This window comes from Macrosteles quadrilineatus, unplaced genomic scaffold (assembly GCF_028750875.1).
Source record: "Macrosteles quadrilineatus isolate MER2022 unplaced genomic scaffold, UCM_ALF_1.0 Scaffold_1__1_contigs__length_201487025, whole genome shotgun sequence".
NCBI classification, from domain to species: Eukaryota; Metazoa; Arthropoda; class Insecta; order Hemiptera; family Cicadellidae; genus Macrosteles; species Macrosteles quadrilineatus.
The window spans coordinates 114806947-114824726 of NW_026542594.1; positions in this window are offsets into that span (position 1 = coordinate 114806947).

A 17780-nucleotide genomic window follows, 5' to 3' on the forward strand; every position below is an offset into this window, starting at 1 on the left:
GGTGAGTGGACGACGTCCCTTACATTTTGGTTTAAGAGCTGATAGTTGTTACTAAAACATTCATCTCTGATTTCATTGTTTGAGTTGTAACCGTGCTAGTCAAAGCCTGACGATAGTTGGGATTTATTTATTAGTCAGGAATAATATTAAAGTATATTCCTGACGGTTCTGGGCAGGTGCTAGAGCGCAAATAATATAATTTAATTGACTGTAGTAGATATTATTTTGCGTTGTACCTAGAGTTAGTTATATTACTAATAACTCTGAGGCCCGACAAACCTAGGCTGCACGATTTAGCGTGCGTAGTTGGAAGCACGAGGCCAGTAGGCTAGTAGCTAGTTTTATTAGCCTATTAACAGAAGCCCGGCTAAGCAATATAAAGTTGGTAGTAGCAGTAGCAGTAGTAGGGTTGTTATTGTTTATTCATTTGATTATTTTAATTTAACCTGAACAGCTTGTTTGGTAGTCCAACACGTTATCTCGGTAGCTTGGGTAGCGGAGTACCGGCTATCAGATAATATATTTATCTAGTGTTTGGAACGTAGTTAATATTTATTTATCTGCTACTAAGTAGCTCAATATTTTAATAGTGCAATTGCCATTTAGTTTTGCTTGTTTGGCTTGGTATTTATTGAGACCAGCTACTAGCGGTGTAGTCACTCTGTCTATAGTATACTTGTATATTATTATATGGTATTAGTATCGAGTGGACTGTTTGATTCTTAGCTTGGGCATTAGAGTTGTGTATTGGATTATAGTGGCCTAGTAGACCCCGCCTGGTGATAACACGCGTTGTGGTTTTTATTGGCAAGTCGTCGTGTAACTCACCGTGTTTTAGGCACTCTGGGCTTAACTATTGGATAGTTAGGACGAAGCCCGAGTTGCGTAGTCAGCAACGACCCCCTAGGAGTGTGGAGAATCGGCGTAGGCCTGGTAGTGATTATTGCACGTTGGTTTTGGTGACTTGTTTTTGACTTGTTCACAGTGCCCGTGTATGAGCCAGTCCTATACCGGTTAGACCCGGCTTTTGGCCTAGTGGTTTCCCTGACCTTATCGCAGACCCTGGAATTTTACCCAGCCATTGTAGGCTGAGCTATCCCCGGCAAACGGTTGCGACGGCACTTACTTGTAATATTTTTCCAGTGCAGAAAATCTCGTCGCACTTGGATTTACGTATCATGGGTGCAGTATGTTCAATAGTACTTTGGTAATTTTTCAATAGTACAAGATTTACCATTTTAGGTGAATTACACTTCTAAACAAATCGATCCCTAATCTGCTAAGAAAGTTGTAAAACACTTTGAAAATATTTTTATGAATCTATTTGACTATTGCAGAAATATTAGGTACATTGTTTTCTAATGTGAATTTGCATCTGAATGTATAATATTACCGAAATCTTGGAACGAGCCGGTCAAGTGATAAAGTGCAGGGCTTTAATTCCCGAGTTCTTGGGTTAAAATTCCGTCTATTACCAATTTATTTTATCATGTAATAATGCCGCCCTTTGGACCCAGCCTGAAATAATGCGTAAAATGGTTTTTATTTGGTTTAGAGCCCAACGTTCTACAGTAGTATGAGAAGGTCGGACTTAAACAATCTGAATCCTATGATATTTAATGTATAGTTTTATGTTACTCAAACATAAATATTATTGTTTTTATCACAAGGACATCAATACTGTGTTATGAGAAATAATTAGGAAAATCAAGCTCACGATAAATGAACCATGGATCAAGTGACTCTTTGATTTTCTAACACGAAGCTGACAGCTGCTGGTTTTGTATCAGTAGAGAGCTGCAAATCGATCTAATTACTCAATTTTAGCTTCAGCAAAGATCAAAGGGATGGAAACATGAAGCTGTCTGAGGGTAAACATGTGTATTAAACTGGTGGTTAATAAGGGTTGTGTGGGATTAATCTGGTTGTGATTTCAGCGATATTGGTGATGTGAGGGATGTTTATACAGTCAAATAATGTTAAATGTTTTGTACAAGCGTTTTATCACGAATAACGAAGTTACGTAATATTTCATCAGGTTTTATGGACTTTGAATAAAGAGTAAAAAATGTAGACAGTGTAATTTTTATTAACGCTACTGTACATTGAAGCTGTATTGTATTTGTCGTATTGCAATTGCATTTAACACTGTTGTACTGTATGTGTCCTCTGATGTAGAATTTGTACCAAAGAATGGACACGGTTCGACGCCAGGTGTAAAAATAACACAAATATCTGGGGTTATAATTTCTAACGGGACACGCATTTAGTACGCTATGCGGGTACCTACAATATAATTTTGCAACGCCAAAACTTTGCTCGTTAAATCAATGAACATTAAATAAAGCTTTCTCATTAGTACAATTGATGTACTCATTTTTAAAACCCTATTAATTTTCTTAACTAATTAAAACTAGTGATATGTTAATTTGATATACAGGGTGTCACAAATTGCGTAGTAGGCTATCATGGACTAGATTGTGCATTTCAAAATAAGTCTAAAATAACCAGTACATTATTTTATCATTCGGCTTTATCCGTTTATCCGTAGTCCACCATTTTGTAACTTGTAAAAGTTATTGGTAGCCCAAAACCCCATTTAGCATATTGTTATGAAACTTGGGATAGGATACACTTTTAAATCTTTGTAATATGTGTTCAAAATAAAATTTTTACCAAATATGATAAACTTTTAAATGAATGTCTTTTATAGTTTTTAAAATTGAAATGAGCCACTATATGAAAACTATACACATAATTTTAATTGAAGGAATTTTAAAACCAAACACAATGACACTTTGGGTGTAAAAATTAGTTAATAAATAAACAAGTTTCAGCTATTTTTAATATAAACATTTTAAAAATGGTGGCTATTAAAAAGTTGTAAAGTATAATTCCTTGAATAGAATCACAAAACCAACACTGATTTTAAATCAATTGTTATTCTAAATCAAATGACACTTTTTTATGACGAACAGTTCAAAAATCAAACTAGATGTCCGGTAACTAAACCAGTTTCAGAAGGTTTTAATCATTAAAATTTTTAAATTAGGGACTTGACTCAATTTTAGGTACTGTTCGAAATTCTTATCACAGCTTTTTTATTGGGAGACGTAAAATGCAGTTACACATTCCCCAGTTTAGAATAAGTTAACAAACCATACTTTTTATTCAATAACTACAATAGAAATCAATTTAGAAAGTAATACATAGTTATAGAATGCCATAAAGACAAAAATGTCTAGTAGACAAATCTTAAATTATAAAAATGTCATTACTGTAGGTATTGTTTCTCAACATCATGTTTAGCATTTTAAATAATTCTCAAAACATGATCCATTCACTAGTTGATTCTAGTTCTATTTACTCTCTAGTACTATATACATTTTGGTACAGTATGTAAAATTGGTTCCTGCATAGCCTGCTACACATTCTTCGACTCCCTGTATAAGTGATGAATAAATAACTATTTGTACAATAATAATTTTTGCATTTTATATTGATACGTGGTTTATTTTTTACAAGCCAATGTGAGGGATAATATAATTTGTTTGAGATTAGGGTTTACAAAGTCATCACTTTACAAACAACACAAACACAATCTATCCCTTTGATTCACGACACAACACAAACATGCCGACAAAGCTAATGTGAAGCATTAACAACCAGCCACCCATAAACAAATCACTACAGACTACAGGTGAAAAGTCCGCACATGGTGACAATATAAATGACCTGAGTGTAGGCATTAATGAAGTTCCACGACCGTCTGTCGGCTTGGAACATGATATTTCATCTAAACTAACTCTGTCCATAACATGACAATGTACCAGTGTGTATAGTGTGTATAAGGGCGTCAATTGTAGTATTTAGTTCTAGAATACATTTACGCTCCACGTTGAAATATTTACAAGTACCAACAACTGTACAACTTAGATTCGTAATTGTTATAATAACATATTCGTACAAATTGTATTTTAAATCATGATTTCTAAATCATCAAGATAAAAGCTACGTGTTTACTCTATTGGAACGTGTAAAGGGTGGTGTTTCGGTTTCGAGAAAATTTTTAAACATTTTATGGTGGGTTGAAACTATTACAAGTTATCCTAGAATACTAGCTCCAATCGGCAACCAAGGCTATCATTTCATTCATCCAACAATTATTGCAGTTTCACTCATCTTCTCTTTTAGCAACGTAGAGCTGAGTTTTGTACTGATGAAATCGAAGGAAATATATTAATAGTAATCTTAAAAACTGTCTTCTTTTATCAATATTCGTAATTTCTGGAATATTTTATATTTCATTTACAAGAATGAATCAACATAGTTGTCAAGGCAATAAATGAATTTTGCTTTACATTTGTGCTTTCAGAATTTTCGTAAAACGATACATAACATTTTATGAAATTGCCTCAAGTTGTGCTTTCAAGAGAAGATTAGTGAAGTGTGAGACTTGCTGTAGGCTTAGTGACTTGGAAAGTCATTAGACGACAATTCAAAGACTCAGAATGCTGTAGTTGTATGACCAATTGAATTGAATGGTTTTAATTTTATAAATTTGTAAATGTTACCAAAACTCATTAAAAATAAAAAATAAACCCTGAACAATACCCAGTGTTCCCTTGTGTATTATTAATCCGTTTAATGCTTTTCATATCTGAGAAATTCCCTCGGTAAAACTAAAAAATTACAATTTATTTGGTTTGTTTTGAATTGCCATCGAGCTGACTAAGCCGTGTCTGGAGCAATATAAGGCAAATAACGTGATTATTGTTAACTTTGTTTTTAAGCTGTAAAATTGGGAAAACAATGAAGATTGTTCGGATGGGGATCTGTTTGGAAATTAGCGTCGGTTTGTCGCAGGCTGATGAAGCGTGTAGATCTGCTTACGTGTGTCTGTGTACGTATGTTTGTCGATGTGTGTGAGTGTGCGTGTGTCTGTCACGTCTGTATGGATGCTCACCCAGTGTGGACACTTCACACTTCAATACAAGTGTCGTCAGTTAACGCTCGACATACCATCCGTGCGACTGAAAATCAATTAAACTGATCAATCTATTGACTGTAAGAATTGCCTTACAGTACTTCAAAAAAAGTATTTGATGATGAAAAAGTAATACAGAATTTTTTATAAACGTTGTTATCAGTTTTGTGTTAAATTGATTAAAAATACCCCCGCCGCAGCAAACCTGCCGACTAAGCAAATTTCCATCCGTCTGAATTGATTTTCAGTTAAAATAAATAACATTTGTTTTAATGAGTGTGAGTACCTAGGTTTGCTGCTACAAGGAAACTATTAAAGTGGGTTTTTTTTTTTAAATATTAATAGCTTATTATACAATAAATAAATTTGCCAAGTTTGATCAAAATATATTTATAAACAAGCATACTACAACAGATTAGGATATTCTACTTAAGAATAACATGGGAATTTTAAATTTACAATTTTTTTTAATTTTCTCTCTTACCAATAACCGTACAAAAACACCTTGATATACTAAATTATTAGTTTTTTAAGCTATTCAAAAAGTTCTAGAGAGAAATTGGTAATTTTTGTGTTATGAGGGTCAAAAATGAGAAAACCCATTTTTACCACATAAAACCCCGTCCCCATGGTCCGATCATGCTGGTTCGCGAATTAATTTAAGTTTATCCCAACTTACACTTTTAAACAAAATTTCACCAAAATCGGACAAAAATTACTCAAGCTATAGCGTTCATGGACGTATATATCGGACCCGGGCCTAGGTCTTACCATGCCACCTACGGTAATAGCTACTTCCCTATAGGGAAATTTGCAAATAAACAACAATACGTGTTTAAAAACTAAAGGATTTATCTCTCACTAACAATATAGGCCCCTAAGCTGTTGTCATCAGCTTCAATTGCATTGGATTTTTTCAAATGCCGATTTCTTACGTACTCAAATGTTCATTTTCATTGCTACTAAAGCGGTTACTGTATGTCAACTATAAATCATTTTACACGCATCTAGTTGGCTGGCTCATTTTAAATACTTTTTGATCAATGTGAACCCCGTGTTCGTGTATTGTTGACGACACCTAATGAAGTAGATTCATTTGCAGCATGGCGACAGTGGAGTTTTAAATAACAGCAGAAACATATGCAACAAGATTACATTAGAACTACATGTCAAGAAGTAATTGACAAGGTATGTTTAAAGAATAAACATAAGCATAAACATCTTATGAAAGATTTTTATGGACCATCTTATATGATCATACAATTGAATATGGCGATACACCAACCGTTGGACCAGCCCCAGACTGAGTCTGTAGATGGCTCATATTGTTGACAGGTCATCTACATATCTACCCTCTGTTTAATTACATGACACCGAGCTGTTGACTCACTTTACACCCTCACACTCACCAAACCCAACAGCAGATCAGCCAAACCTGTCGTTGATGTGCTGAGAATATCGCTATAATATGTATATTTAGGAAACTTATTTGATATACTTGTTTTCATAAAAGTCAACAGTATTTTTTAACTTGATACGCAAAACCATTTTGCTTTAAACACTGGTTCAATATAAACAGACATTTTTTAAGATAGCAAAGTAATTTAAATCCCGTTACCGTTACTATTTATTCATAGAAAATGTTTTTAAATACATTTAGTAGTGTGAACATACAACCACGAATATGTCATTAGGCAGGAGGACGACGCAGTGATTTTATACGGGATTATGATTAGTCTCAGAACTTTGGTAATTTACATTTAAGACACGCTACAAGGACTTTGGGGTTTAAACTTTCAGCAATATGTCTTTATATCAATTTCTTCAATATAGCTCATATAGCTCATAATGTTCTACAACAATAATAATTGAACAACCCCTTTTAGTAAAAAATTATTTTTGTTTTCTTTAAAATAATCTGTCATTTAAAATAATCTAACTTAAATGGCTTAGCAAGATTAGACTTTATAGATTGTTGAAACTAATCAGCATTTCTTAAGGGAAGTGGGACATGTTCATTGGTAATGAAGAACAACTATCCTCGTGGGATCTGGCAGTGTAGGGGACGTGGTTGCTAGGTTACCACACATACACAGTATAAAGGCTAGTCACTTCACATTGCTATCAATGAGTGAATATTGAGGCCTAATCGACCATTTAGGGTAAAACTTGAATAAAATCGTAAAAACCTACTATCATTAAAACAAATATATCTGCAACGCAATGAAACGTTATTAAGCCACAGTGCAAAGTCACGTGTCCTTCAATGTTCACTTGAAATGTATTTTTCACCACACTATGTTTTTACCTGTTTTACATACGTTAATTAATGGCTGAAAGTTACGTTTTGCTGCCATGCCAGCTGTCATCGTCATTTGGGGACCAAGCAGGTTTTTACATCCCTAGAGCCACAAAATCAGCTACCCGCTTACTTTTTTAAAACATGAATGCATATTAAATACACAATCAGTATCCATAGCATTGCAATAGAACTGTTTTATTGTCACCGCTGCCTAGCAACTATTTATTATTATTTTTGCTGATTCCTCAAATTAATTCTTCATATAACTTCAAAGTTGTAGTTTTGTTGACTATCAGTGAGCATTATTATTGTGGTGAATAGAGGTTTAGTGTATAGTGTGGTAAAAAAATGGCGTTCGTACCATGGACCGAAATAGTTTTGCAGCTCTCGATCTCGAGACAGAAAACCCTAATTTTCGGCCCTAGGTACAAAATATACTATTTCTTAAATAATAATCTTCAAAATTATTTCAAAAGTGTTCAAGCAAACAAAACCAACAGCTGCACCGTCATTTTACCACACAATAAAATTTTAAAATACACAACAGAAGCGTGCTGCTTACTGTGGACCCATATTTACAGCATGAATTCATGAGAAACAAATTGAAATTAAATTCAATTTGCCTCACTGAGTGCGACAACCAGAGAGCCCTCAAGTCCTCTGGAGGTAAAACTGTCACTAAACATGAAGCGCGACTAATTGATCACAACTCGCCTCCACTCCACGTCACACCAGAGCTGTTTGTATTTGCCACAGATATGGGGTCTTTGGCAAACACGAGCAAGATTCAATTATTATGTATATTCGTGTAAAATGATTGACTTTTGTTTGTATATATATCAAATATTTACGTAATTAATTTTTAAATCCCTAAAGAATGTTCCTAGTATTTTTTCTATAAATCTATATCTATAAAAGAGGAACTATGTATGTATATATATATGTGTATATACGTTATGGACTCCGAAACCGCTCGACAGATTGTAATGAAACTTTCAGGCATTATTAAGCATCTTTCAAGGATGGTTCAAGTGAAGTTTGGTGCAGATCCGTCAAAAGGGATCTGCCCCAGAGGGTTTTAAGTGGGCCAATGTCAGACTTTTTGATCTACAATGTTTACAAATAAATATAATTTAAAAGCAGATGTTTACTTTCACCAATTGTTTTGTACGTTTGAATAACTACAACATTCTGTATTAGCATTAGTCATGATTTGAAATAGTGCCACAGTGTTTCTACAGATTGCAGCACAGAAAACTATTTTACTTTTAAATAAGTCCGAATGTATTAAACCCCAATCGCAGCACACCTGTGCACTTAACAACGTTTAAATTCTCCAATGTTAAACATTAAAACATAAAAACCTTTATAAAAGTACTGTATTATAAACAATAAAAGGGATGACTTTTTTAAATGTATGACAGCATGTTATGAACAGCTAAATTGCAACCAAAAGTTGAGTGAGCGTAGCGAACAAACATCAACCTGGAGGCGAGTAAGCGTAGCGAACGAGCTAACCTGAAAACAAGTTAGCGCAGCGAACGATTTCCAACCTGAAGGTGAGTGAGCGTAGCGAACGAACTTCAACCGGGACGTGATTGAGTTATGCGAATACTTATGAAGTTAAACGGGGCAAAGCCCGTGGGTACAGCTAGTATAAAATAAAGATGTTTCCTAGATATTTTTACATGAAGACAAGTCACCAACTCGATGATGTTTGATCCAGTTTTTAACGGTTCAAATGTTCAACATTTCCATACTCACTGTTTTTTATTCATAAATAATCAAATCTGTGGCTAACATTTAGCTTTTAACGGAATAAAGGGTTACATTCATTACTTTTGGTTTTAGTAAGAAACAAAGTTGTCTAACTCAAATAATAAAACTCGTCAATGCCGTTTTCAAGATCTTTGTGCGAGCAAGCATACGAGCATACATGCAAGCAAACATTGCTCATATAACATACAGTAATAGAATATAATATATATACTAGCTGTATATCAATCGCCCGGATTAAATCACGATAATTTTATTTAACAGTAAAAATATTTAAAAAAAGTCCATTTTACGAATCTTCTAGCTGAACTACGAACACTACATGTCCTTGCTTTTAGTTATATAGCTCCAACTTTGGAATTCTTTTTTATACCGACTTTGAGTACCTTTTTCTGATATGTGTTCGGTTCTAATGTTGGAACAATTATTTTTTAGTACGCTCCTTCTAAACATTAGTTGATATGCTGATGTACCATTTGAATTCGGGGATTGCCTAAGTTGCATTAGAAGACTTTGGATTTTATTTTGCAGTGTACCCTATTCTCTCTCCATGGATTTTAACACCTTCTTGACAGTCTGCACGTATCTTTCAGCCTGGCCTTTTAAGTTTGTGTGGTATGAAGCCGCTGTCCTGTGAATAATCCCTCATTCTTCATGAAGTTTTTGAACTCTTGGAAAACCGTCTTCCATTATCTGTAACAAAGATGTGAGGAAATACAAAAGTTGAAAAGATTCAATTCAATTCAATTCAATTCAATTCAATTCAATTCATTTATTTCCACGGTAACACCATTTTTACAAGAGGTACAGTAAGTAGTAGCATAGACTGTTTTATCTAAGGTAGTAGCTATCAAACTCAAATTTAACAACAAATAAAGGCTATTCTGAATAAATTACAATAACAAGAACAAGAAAAACATAACAATGAAGATGGAAACCATGATTTTCCGTAATTCTTGGATGGTCCATGTACTTGTAGTTGTTTTTGTCTGTATCATCTCCACCCACTTACTAAAAGCACACTTACTAAAAGCATTATGATAATAAGTGACTATGTAGCTTATTAAGTTCTCTCCAGAATAAAATTAAATATTATTATTTATGTGCGGCTGTGCACTTTAATCATGAATGCTTCATGTTCATGGAACTACAAGGACGCAATTTAATTGTGGCAGACCAAAACTCTTCACTCTGGTGGTCGTGTTCAACATGGTATTAGACTGAAATATATAAAGTGAGTTTTTATGTTCGTCAAAATGTACATGCTACATCTTTGAATGAATTTTTGTAGACAATAAAATACTAGTAATATACAATACACTGTAAACTAGTACTTTGTATTTACTAGTAAAATTAGTCAAAACACAAAATTTCCAGGAAGCATTCCACACATAGGTCTTGCAGCCAAATCTATTTGCCATAACCCATTTTACATCATATCGTTTATCATTTTACACCATAAAACTTTTGATGAGTATTATTCCGAGTAATTAAATAAAATTTTAGTAATTTAATTGTGAAATCACACGATGTTAATTACGTTGGCATTGTGAGGTTTCCTGCTGTTTTAAAACGAACAATCGATTCATTCCCCACAGTTGACACATCAGACCAGCCCCTCTACTCTCATCTTGATAATTGGAGGCTTTTGTCTGTTTTTATTTCAGCGTTTGTTTAGTTATCAGACTTTTATTGTTTTCACTGATTGGCTTTAAACTCAATAATTCTGTAATTGGGACGACAAAGAGGACTAACCACAAAAGGTACCTACTGGATTAATATTTGTGTTTAATTTTGTTTGTAATACGATGGTCTGGTTTGTGGGGGGGGGGGACGCGACATTTATATTAAATTCCAAACATTTGTATTTAGTACATGAAGACAGAGAATCATTGCGAAAAATTGCCAACAAGCTATCCTAGAAACAAATGGTTTACTACAATGAGAGGTTTTTTACAACAAAAACTATTATTAATAATGTTCGTATCAACAATTAATTGTTATATTTTTTCTTATCTCAAAATTTGCATTTATTGTTTTATTATTAATTTGGTTTCCGCTCTCTATATTTCAATAAATACCTCTGACACTTTGCAAAAAAGGAAAGAAAATGAAAGGAAATAATTGTGGATTGACTTTGTAACAACCCTCATACTTTTGAGGTGTATGTTTTCCCCTCTAGTTATACTTCGAGAATAGTTCTGAAAATAATTTATTAAAACATACTAATTAACAGTGCAGAAACAAATCAAAAGTTGTATACTTATTCATAACAGATTATATTTCTCGTTTTTAAATGTACGCACTTGCTTCTATTACCATACACAACTGTAATTACTTATCTTCATATTTAGGCCATTAAGAAATCATATCACATACGGTTTTCCTCTTGTATTCTTCCAGTACCTCTTTATTTTTTTTACTATTTAGAGTTAGCTTTTCTTCTGTGCATTATTACGAGTCTTTCCTTACGTGTGCTTGACATTTTATGTAAAAGAAATTTGAATATGCAATTTCTAAGTTATGCTAAGTAGCCAATAGTGAAGGATTTCGTATTCTTATGAAAATATCAATAAGAGAATACTACTGTTACCGATTTGTGAATAGTCTCAATAGCTTATTTAGAAGTAGACATTCCACTTTCAGTATACGGACGAGTTGTAGCCAATTTATAATTTAAATTTGCTAAAAGACCATAGTTGTAAGCTAAAACTATATTTTCTCTCTTAGATTTTTACGGTGATAGTCTATGTGACAGAAAATATGCCATGGTTTACAATAAGTTGTCCTGTCAGTTTTAAAACGGAACGCTGGTGTAATTATATTCGTCACTTGTCATCGGCACACGCTGTTGGCCAAATATTGGATCCAAGTACTTTTAGCGAATTTCCCTATAGGGAAGTAGCTATTACCGTAGGTCTCATGGTAAGACTTAGGCCCGGGACCGATTTACTTTTTCATTTTGATGTCCCCAGAGGCCAAAAACACCATTCGTTCAAATTTTTATATATGTATATATATATATATATATATATATATATATATATATATATATATATATATGTGTGTGTCCGTGAACACGATAACTTGAGTAATTTTTATCCGATTTTGATGAAATTTGGTTTGAAGGTGTAAGGCGGGATAAACTTGAATGAGTTCGCGATCCAGCATGATCGGACCATGGGAACAGGGTTTTATGGGGGGTTTTATGGGGTAAAAATAGGGTTTTCTCACTTTTGACCCTCAAAACACAAAATTTCCCAATTTTTCTCTGAACCTTCTTTAAAGAGCTTAAAAAAACAAACAATTCAGTATATCAAAGTGTTTTTGTACGGTTATTGGTTACGGAGAAAACTAAAAAAAATGTAAATTTAAAATTCCCATGTTATTCTTATGGAGAGTATTGTAAAATGTTGTAGTTTGCTTGTTTATGGATATCTTTTGATAAAACTTGGCAAATATATTCATTTTATACTAAGCAATAATTATTTTACTTAAAACACACACTTTATTAATTTCCTTGTAGCAGCAAACCTAGGTACTCGTTAAACCTATTGTTATTTAAATAGATTGATTGAAAATCAATTCAAACAAATGGAAATTCGCTTAGACAGCAGGTTTGCTGTGGCGGGGGTATTTAACTAGTAACAACTTAAATATTCCCACGTAAAACCCATTAGTGGAAGGTCTACTACTATCGATAGTCAAAGATAGTATGTAAAGCATGTATCAGTGTGTATGATATTGATTGTGTCGTCACCTGCATGTCATGACACAGGACGATTTATGATGGCGACATCTGTTACGTCATCGACAACAGGCTGACCATCCAAACTTGTAACTGAAAAATGTCAAACATCATTTTTCAAACTTAGGGTTAGGCTGAGAGATAAAAATTTATTTATTTTTGTCAAGAGTTTTGTAGTTTGAATGTTTTACAATTACATAATAAGAGCAAGTTAAAAATAATGTGACAAAAAATTGCATGCAAAAACATATTCTTATATTGTATGGCGAAACGTAAACAGTATGCCTAATGTTATTCAATCTTTCACAAAAATGTTGTAGGATATAATTTGGTACTGATTTAAAAAATGTTTGTACGACCCATCTGAGATAAAACATTAGTCTCCTCTATGCCAATATCATACTTGCCCTGTGCGGTTTCACTGATTAGAATAAGAACGCAGCATAGTCCGGATAGACTAAAGACGACTAAAACGGTGACCTAAGCTCTCACTGGGAGTCCCTGGAAGTGAGCGTTGTTTTGCAGGGGTTGATGTTTGCTCTGAACTGCCGATGGGTATTCTCAATGGACCATGAGGAGTCCCCAATTCGGCCCTTGGTCAGGAAGTACGGCGTGGATTGTGAATTGTGACGGGAGACCCCGGCACGTCATATTTTATCTAGTGCTAGGAAAATGGAGGTCGGACTCCGGGGAACTGGGGGAAGAGGTTTTGTTTCCAAGGGTAGTAAAAGATGGAAAGATGGAGGTTGAACTGGCGCTACCGGCAACTCCTTTAACGATCATGGATTGCCTCTATCCCACCGAAGTACAGCCCTTGAGGTAAAGTTTTGAACTACAGCTTTTACGGGAGCAGTTGACGATGCTGATGAGGAGGATTCCAAACGCCTGGTCGAAATAATGCTGTTATCAACAACGTGGAGGGGACCTTGAAGGCCCAGAATAACGGAATCTGTCTATAAAGGATGACCTCCCAAAGTCAAAGGTCCGTGTTACCTGAGAGATAAAGCCTATAATTCGATGACAACGTATTTATTCGTTTATGTTTAACACCTATTAATTATCAACGTAAGTATGCAGCTTGTTTAGCAGTATGATAACCTTGACAGGTTTTAGTATACAAAAATTATGTCGATATGTAGTTGATTTCAACATTGACCTTCATGTGCCGTAGAGGCAATGAAGGGTTATTCCCCTCGCTTAATCTACAGGGTGGTGAGTGACAGCTAATACTGCACAGTCATCTGCATACCCACTACCCAGTACATGACACATGACACCTTCATAACACCACCTCTCCCCCACACACACACCCACTGTATACACTTAAGAAAAATACAATTCCCATTCGAAATTTAAAACATTTCACAATTTCATGGTGAGGAGCCTCTGGATCACTAAATTTAACCTAAATGGTTTATGTTACCTGGCTTCGTCAAGTGATCCTGCTTCAGTAGTACACTATCATAGTTTCGGACTTAAAAAGTCCATCTTCAGGTTGAACAAATTTCACAGTTGTTCAATATATTCAAATAATGAAATATGTTTTCGAAGTTAACATTTTATATAGTTGTAGTTCATCATGGCAAAAGATTAAGAGTTAGCCTATAACAATTTGTCCATTTCACAAAGTGAAATGAAAAAATCCCTCCTTAGCAAAGTTAACAAAGTTAGGAAATCCCAGTTTCACAGCTTAAATCGCAGAATGATTGTTCGTCAGAGACCCTTTGACTAATGTTTGCCCAACTCGACTGTAGACTTGCTTCGCCCTTCATTAATCTTGAACTGCATCACTTAGCCAAGCAGTCAGCTGTGAGGCCATTCAGCACTTTGAAACCGGCAGAGGCAGACTGACTTGGCAACCTCCTCACCTGCAACACGGGCTTGTGGTTGGTTGGTTGTCTATACCAGTGATGATATGCATGAATGTAACTCAAATGCATTTAAGGGGAACTGAGCTAAGCCCCTTTAATATAGTAGATATAGGCTACCAAGGATTGAACCCGTCCCTCCAGTGTGAAACTACGAGATCATACTCAGCAAACCTGCTGACTAAAGGCTTTGCCTTGACCTAATTGGATTTTCAATTAAATCTATTGAAATGACATCAGGTATAACAAGTACCTAGATTTGCTGCTAATAGGAGAGTAATAAAGTGTGTTTTTAGAAAAATATTAATAGCTCAGTATAAAACTTAATAAATTTTCCAAGTTTGGTCAAAATATATATCCATAAACAAGCAAACTACAACAGTTTACTTATTCTCCTTAAGAATAGCATGGGAGTTTCAAATTTACAATTAGTTTATTTTTCTACGTAACCAATAACCTTAAAAATATCACTACAATATACTAAATTATTTGTTTTTCTAAGCTGTTTAAAATAGTTTCAAAATAAATTAGGAAATTTTATGTTTTGATTATTATATGAACCGCTCCTCACTAGTTCAGAAATGCACCGCTTTACTGTGGTAGAGTGCTGTCACACAGTTTATGTTCCAAAGACATTTCCAATTCACAAAGTAATCTAAACAAGGTACCAAGGAGGCTGGGGAGCCTCAGGGCTGCAGATCTAATTTCTTCCCTCAGCTCGCTCAGCGTCACTGGTGTTGTGTCATTGCTAGGGATAAATATACGGAATATTACAGCAAGGGAAACAGTGTGCATCTTAACAATCTACCAGATACTTCAGCTAACTACACATTCTTTGTTTGTAGGCCTACAGTATTTTATTTTACTGCACTGGATATGTGTAGATACATATGTTATTCTACAGTCAACGATCGACTAAATTATTTTAATATCACAAGGCTATCAAGTGAAAAATACAAAATGAACAGTTTAAACTATAAAATCAAAACGATTGATTAAATTGTAATACAGCGGATTCAATTCTTTATAAAGTAGACTATTCAGTGAAATTTGCATTTTTGAACCCTAGACGTTTATACTAAGCAGTCTTGAAACACCTTACGTTACATTTATTGTCACGTTCAATTCTCAAACCGTTTCAACTGTCAGTGTTAGTGAAGGTGTGACACCCCTCAGAGCAGAATGTGTTTATTGAACATGTCTCCTCGACAATGACGTCTTGTACGTTGTTATCTCTTGAATATTACATTACTATTTAGTGTCGATCTTCGATCATTTTGTGATTAATAATGCAATATATTGATAAACATATTGAAGAAAACAAGGTCAGGAAAATAAAATAAATATTGTGTATTTAGCATAAAGTACGAGGTTCGGGTTTTGCTCTATTGCAAAGGTACCTTGCAAGACGTGTTTACATGCGACTGTGTGGATGGATCATTTATTAAGGCCTACCATACACGTTCAGTTTGGCCTAAATGTTTTGACTGTACAGTCCTGGACTGAAGGCAGAACTGACAGTGTGTGGCGATTCGAGGCCCGGCCTGAAGGCAAGTTGGTCTTAAAGGAAGAACTTTACGTGTATGTAGAATCCCAGTCCGAGACACCAATTCTAGTTGTGAACTTCAGATATTCCAGTGTCTTGCCTATCAAAGTATCGCAATGTGTTGCCGTTAACCTTTTGGGAGGCTCCACAGATTACCTCATAACAGTGTCATGTTTGGCAATACAAAATGAAACAATTATTTTATAACTCCAGCTAAGTTAGTTCGTCCATTCGTAAATAGTTCTTCCAAACTCTTGAAAACACTGTAGTTCGGCTGAAGTTTGTCTAGTAAATTAACATGAAAATAAATTTTTCCCTTTCAAGCAATGACTTCGCGCACACGTTTCTCTTTCCCTTTATTCAATTTGCTGTAACATACATTATCACCGTCATTGCCACAATATCTTCCATAGTTGACATGTCGATCTTAAAAAGTACGCATTTATAACAGCAACAGCACGTAAACTCACATGTGTCATTGACAAAGTTGACAGCCGTTCAAATAAAAATATCTTCAATATCATTGTCTGTTAAATTTTAATTGGCTTATTCTTAATATACTCTTTAATAGCAAAAGCATCACGAATTATTACATTTTAACATTATATAAACTTCTATTATGACCTTCTGCATGAAACACTTATTTAATTAGGGATTACAGGATAAAGTTAATCAGGGATATTGGTTTTCTTAACCAATATTTCAATATGAATACGCTTTTATCGATTCGATGTTCTTAAAATGTAGGGTTTCGTTTAGAGAGAGCTATTTACGAGCATACTAAAACTATATAATTAAACGAAAACTACTAGATAAATTTGTAAACGGCTTTTATTTGTATTACCAGTACCATAATCTTTTTAGCAATCCACAAAAACCTATATGACTTATTTCTAGTACTTTTTTGTGGAGTAAGATCGTTCACTTTTTTAAGTAAATCTTTTGAACGCATTATTATGGATAAGAACCAATTTAATCAGTAATAAATCAATCCAATTTAAAAATTGTAAAACATTACTGCTCATCTTACAGTTTAATTTAATTTAAAATTATTCTCTTGTGTGTGGCTAGAAGTTTAATGGGAGCCAAGTTTATTGGGATGCTGTAACAGTCCGTGGTGTTTCTCATCAACTCCCTCACCCACCCTACACGTAGTGATATGAGGGGGTGTGGACGGGGCGCGCCAAGCGGTCTAGTCCGGCACTACGTCACAACACTGTCTGTCTCCCTATACTGTAGTGTGTGTACCGGTGTACCGGTGTGCCGGCTAAAGTGTGTTCTATCGTGCTGGGAGTTCATCTTTGCTAAATTTTTACATCAACGGTAAGAACTTCCATGTAATGTTTTTAATCTCCTTGTTTGATTAATTTGTGTTTCTTTTTAACCTTAATCATGTCTTGCATACTGTAGATTGATTGTTCATTTACAAAATACTTAGCCAAATAGTTTGATAACGATAATACAATGTGCAAATGAATCGCTAGAGTTGCAGCTTATGATTGACAGTTTCAGCTTGTATAGATGACAATTAATTCCTAATTCACATAGTGGTA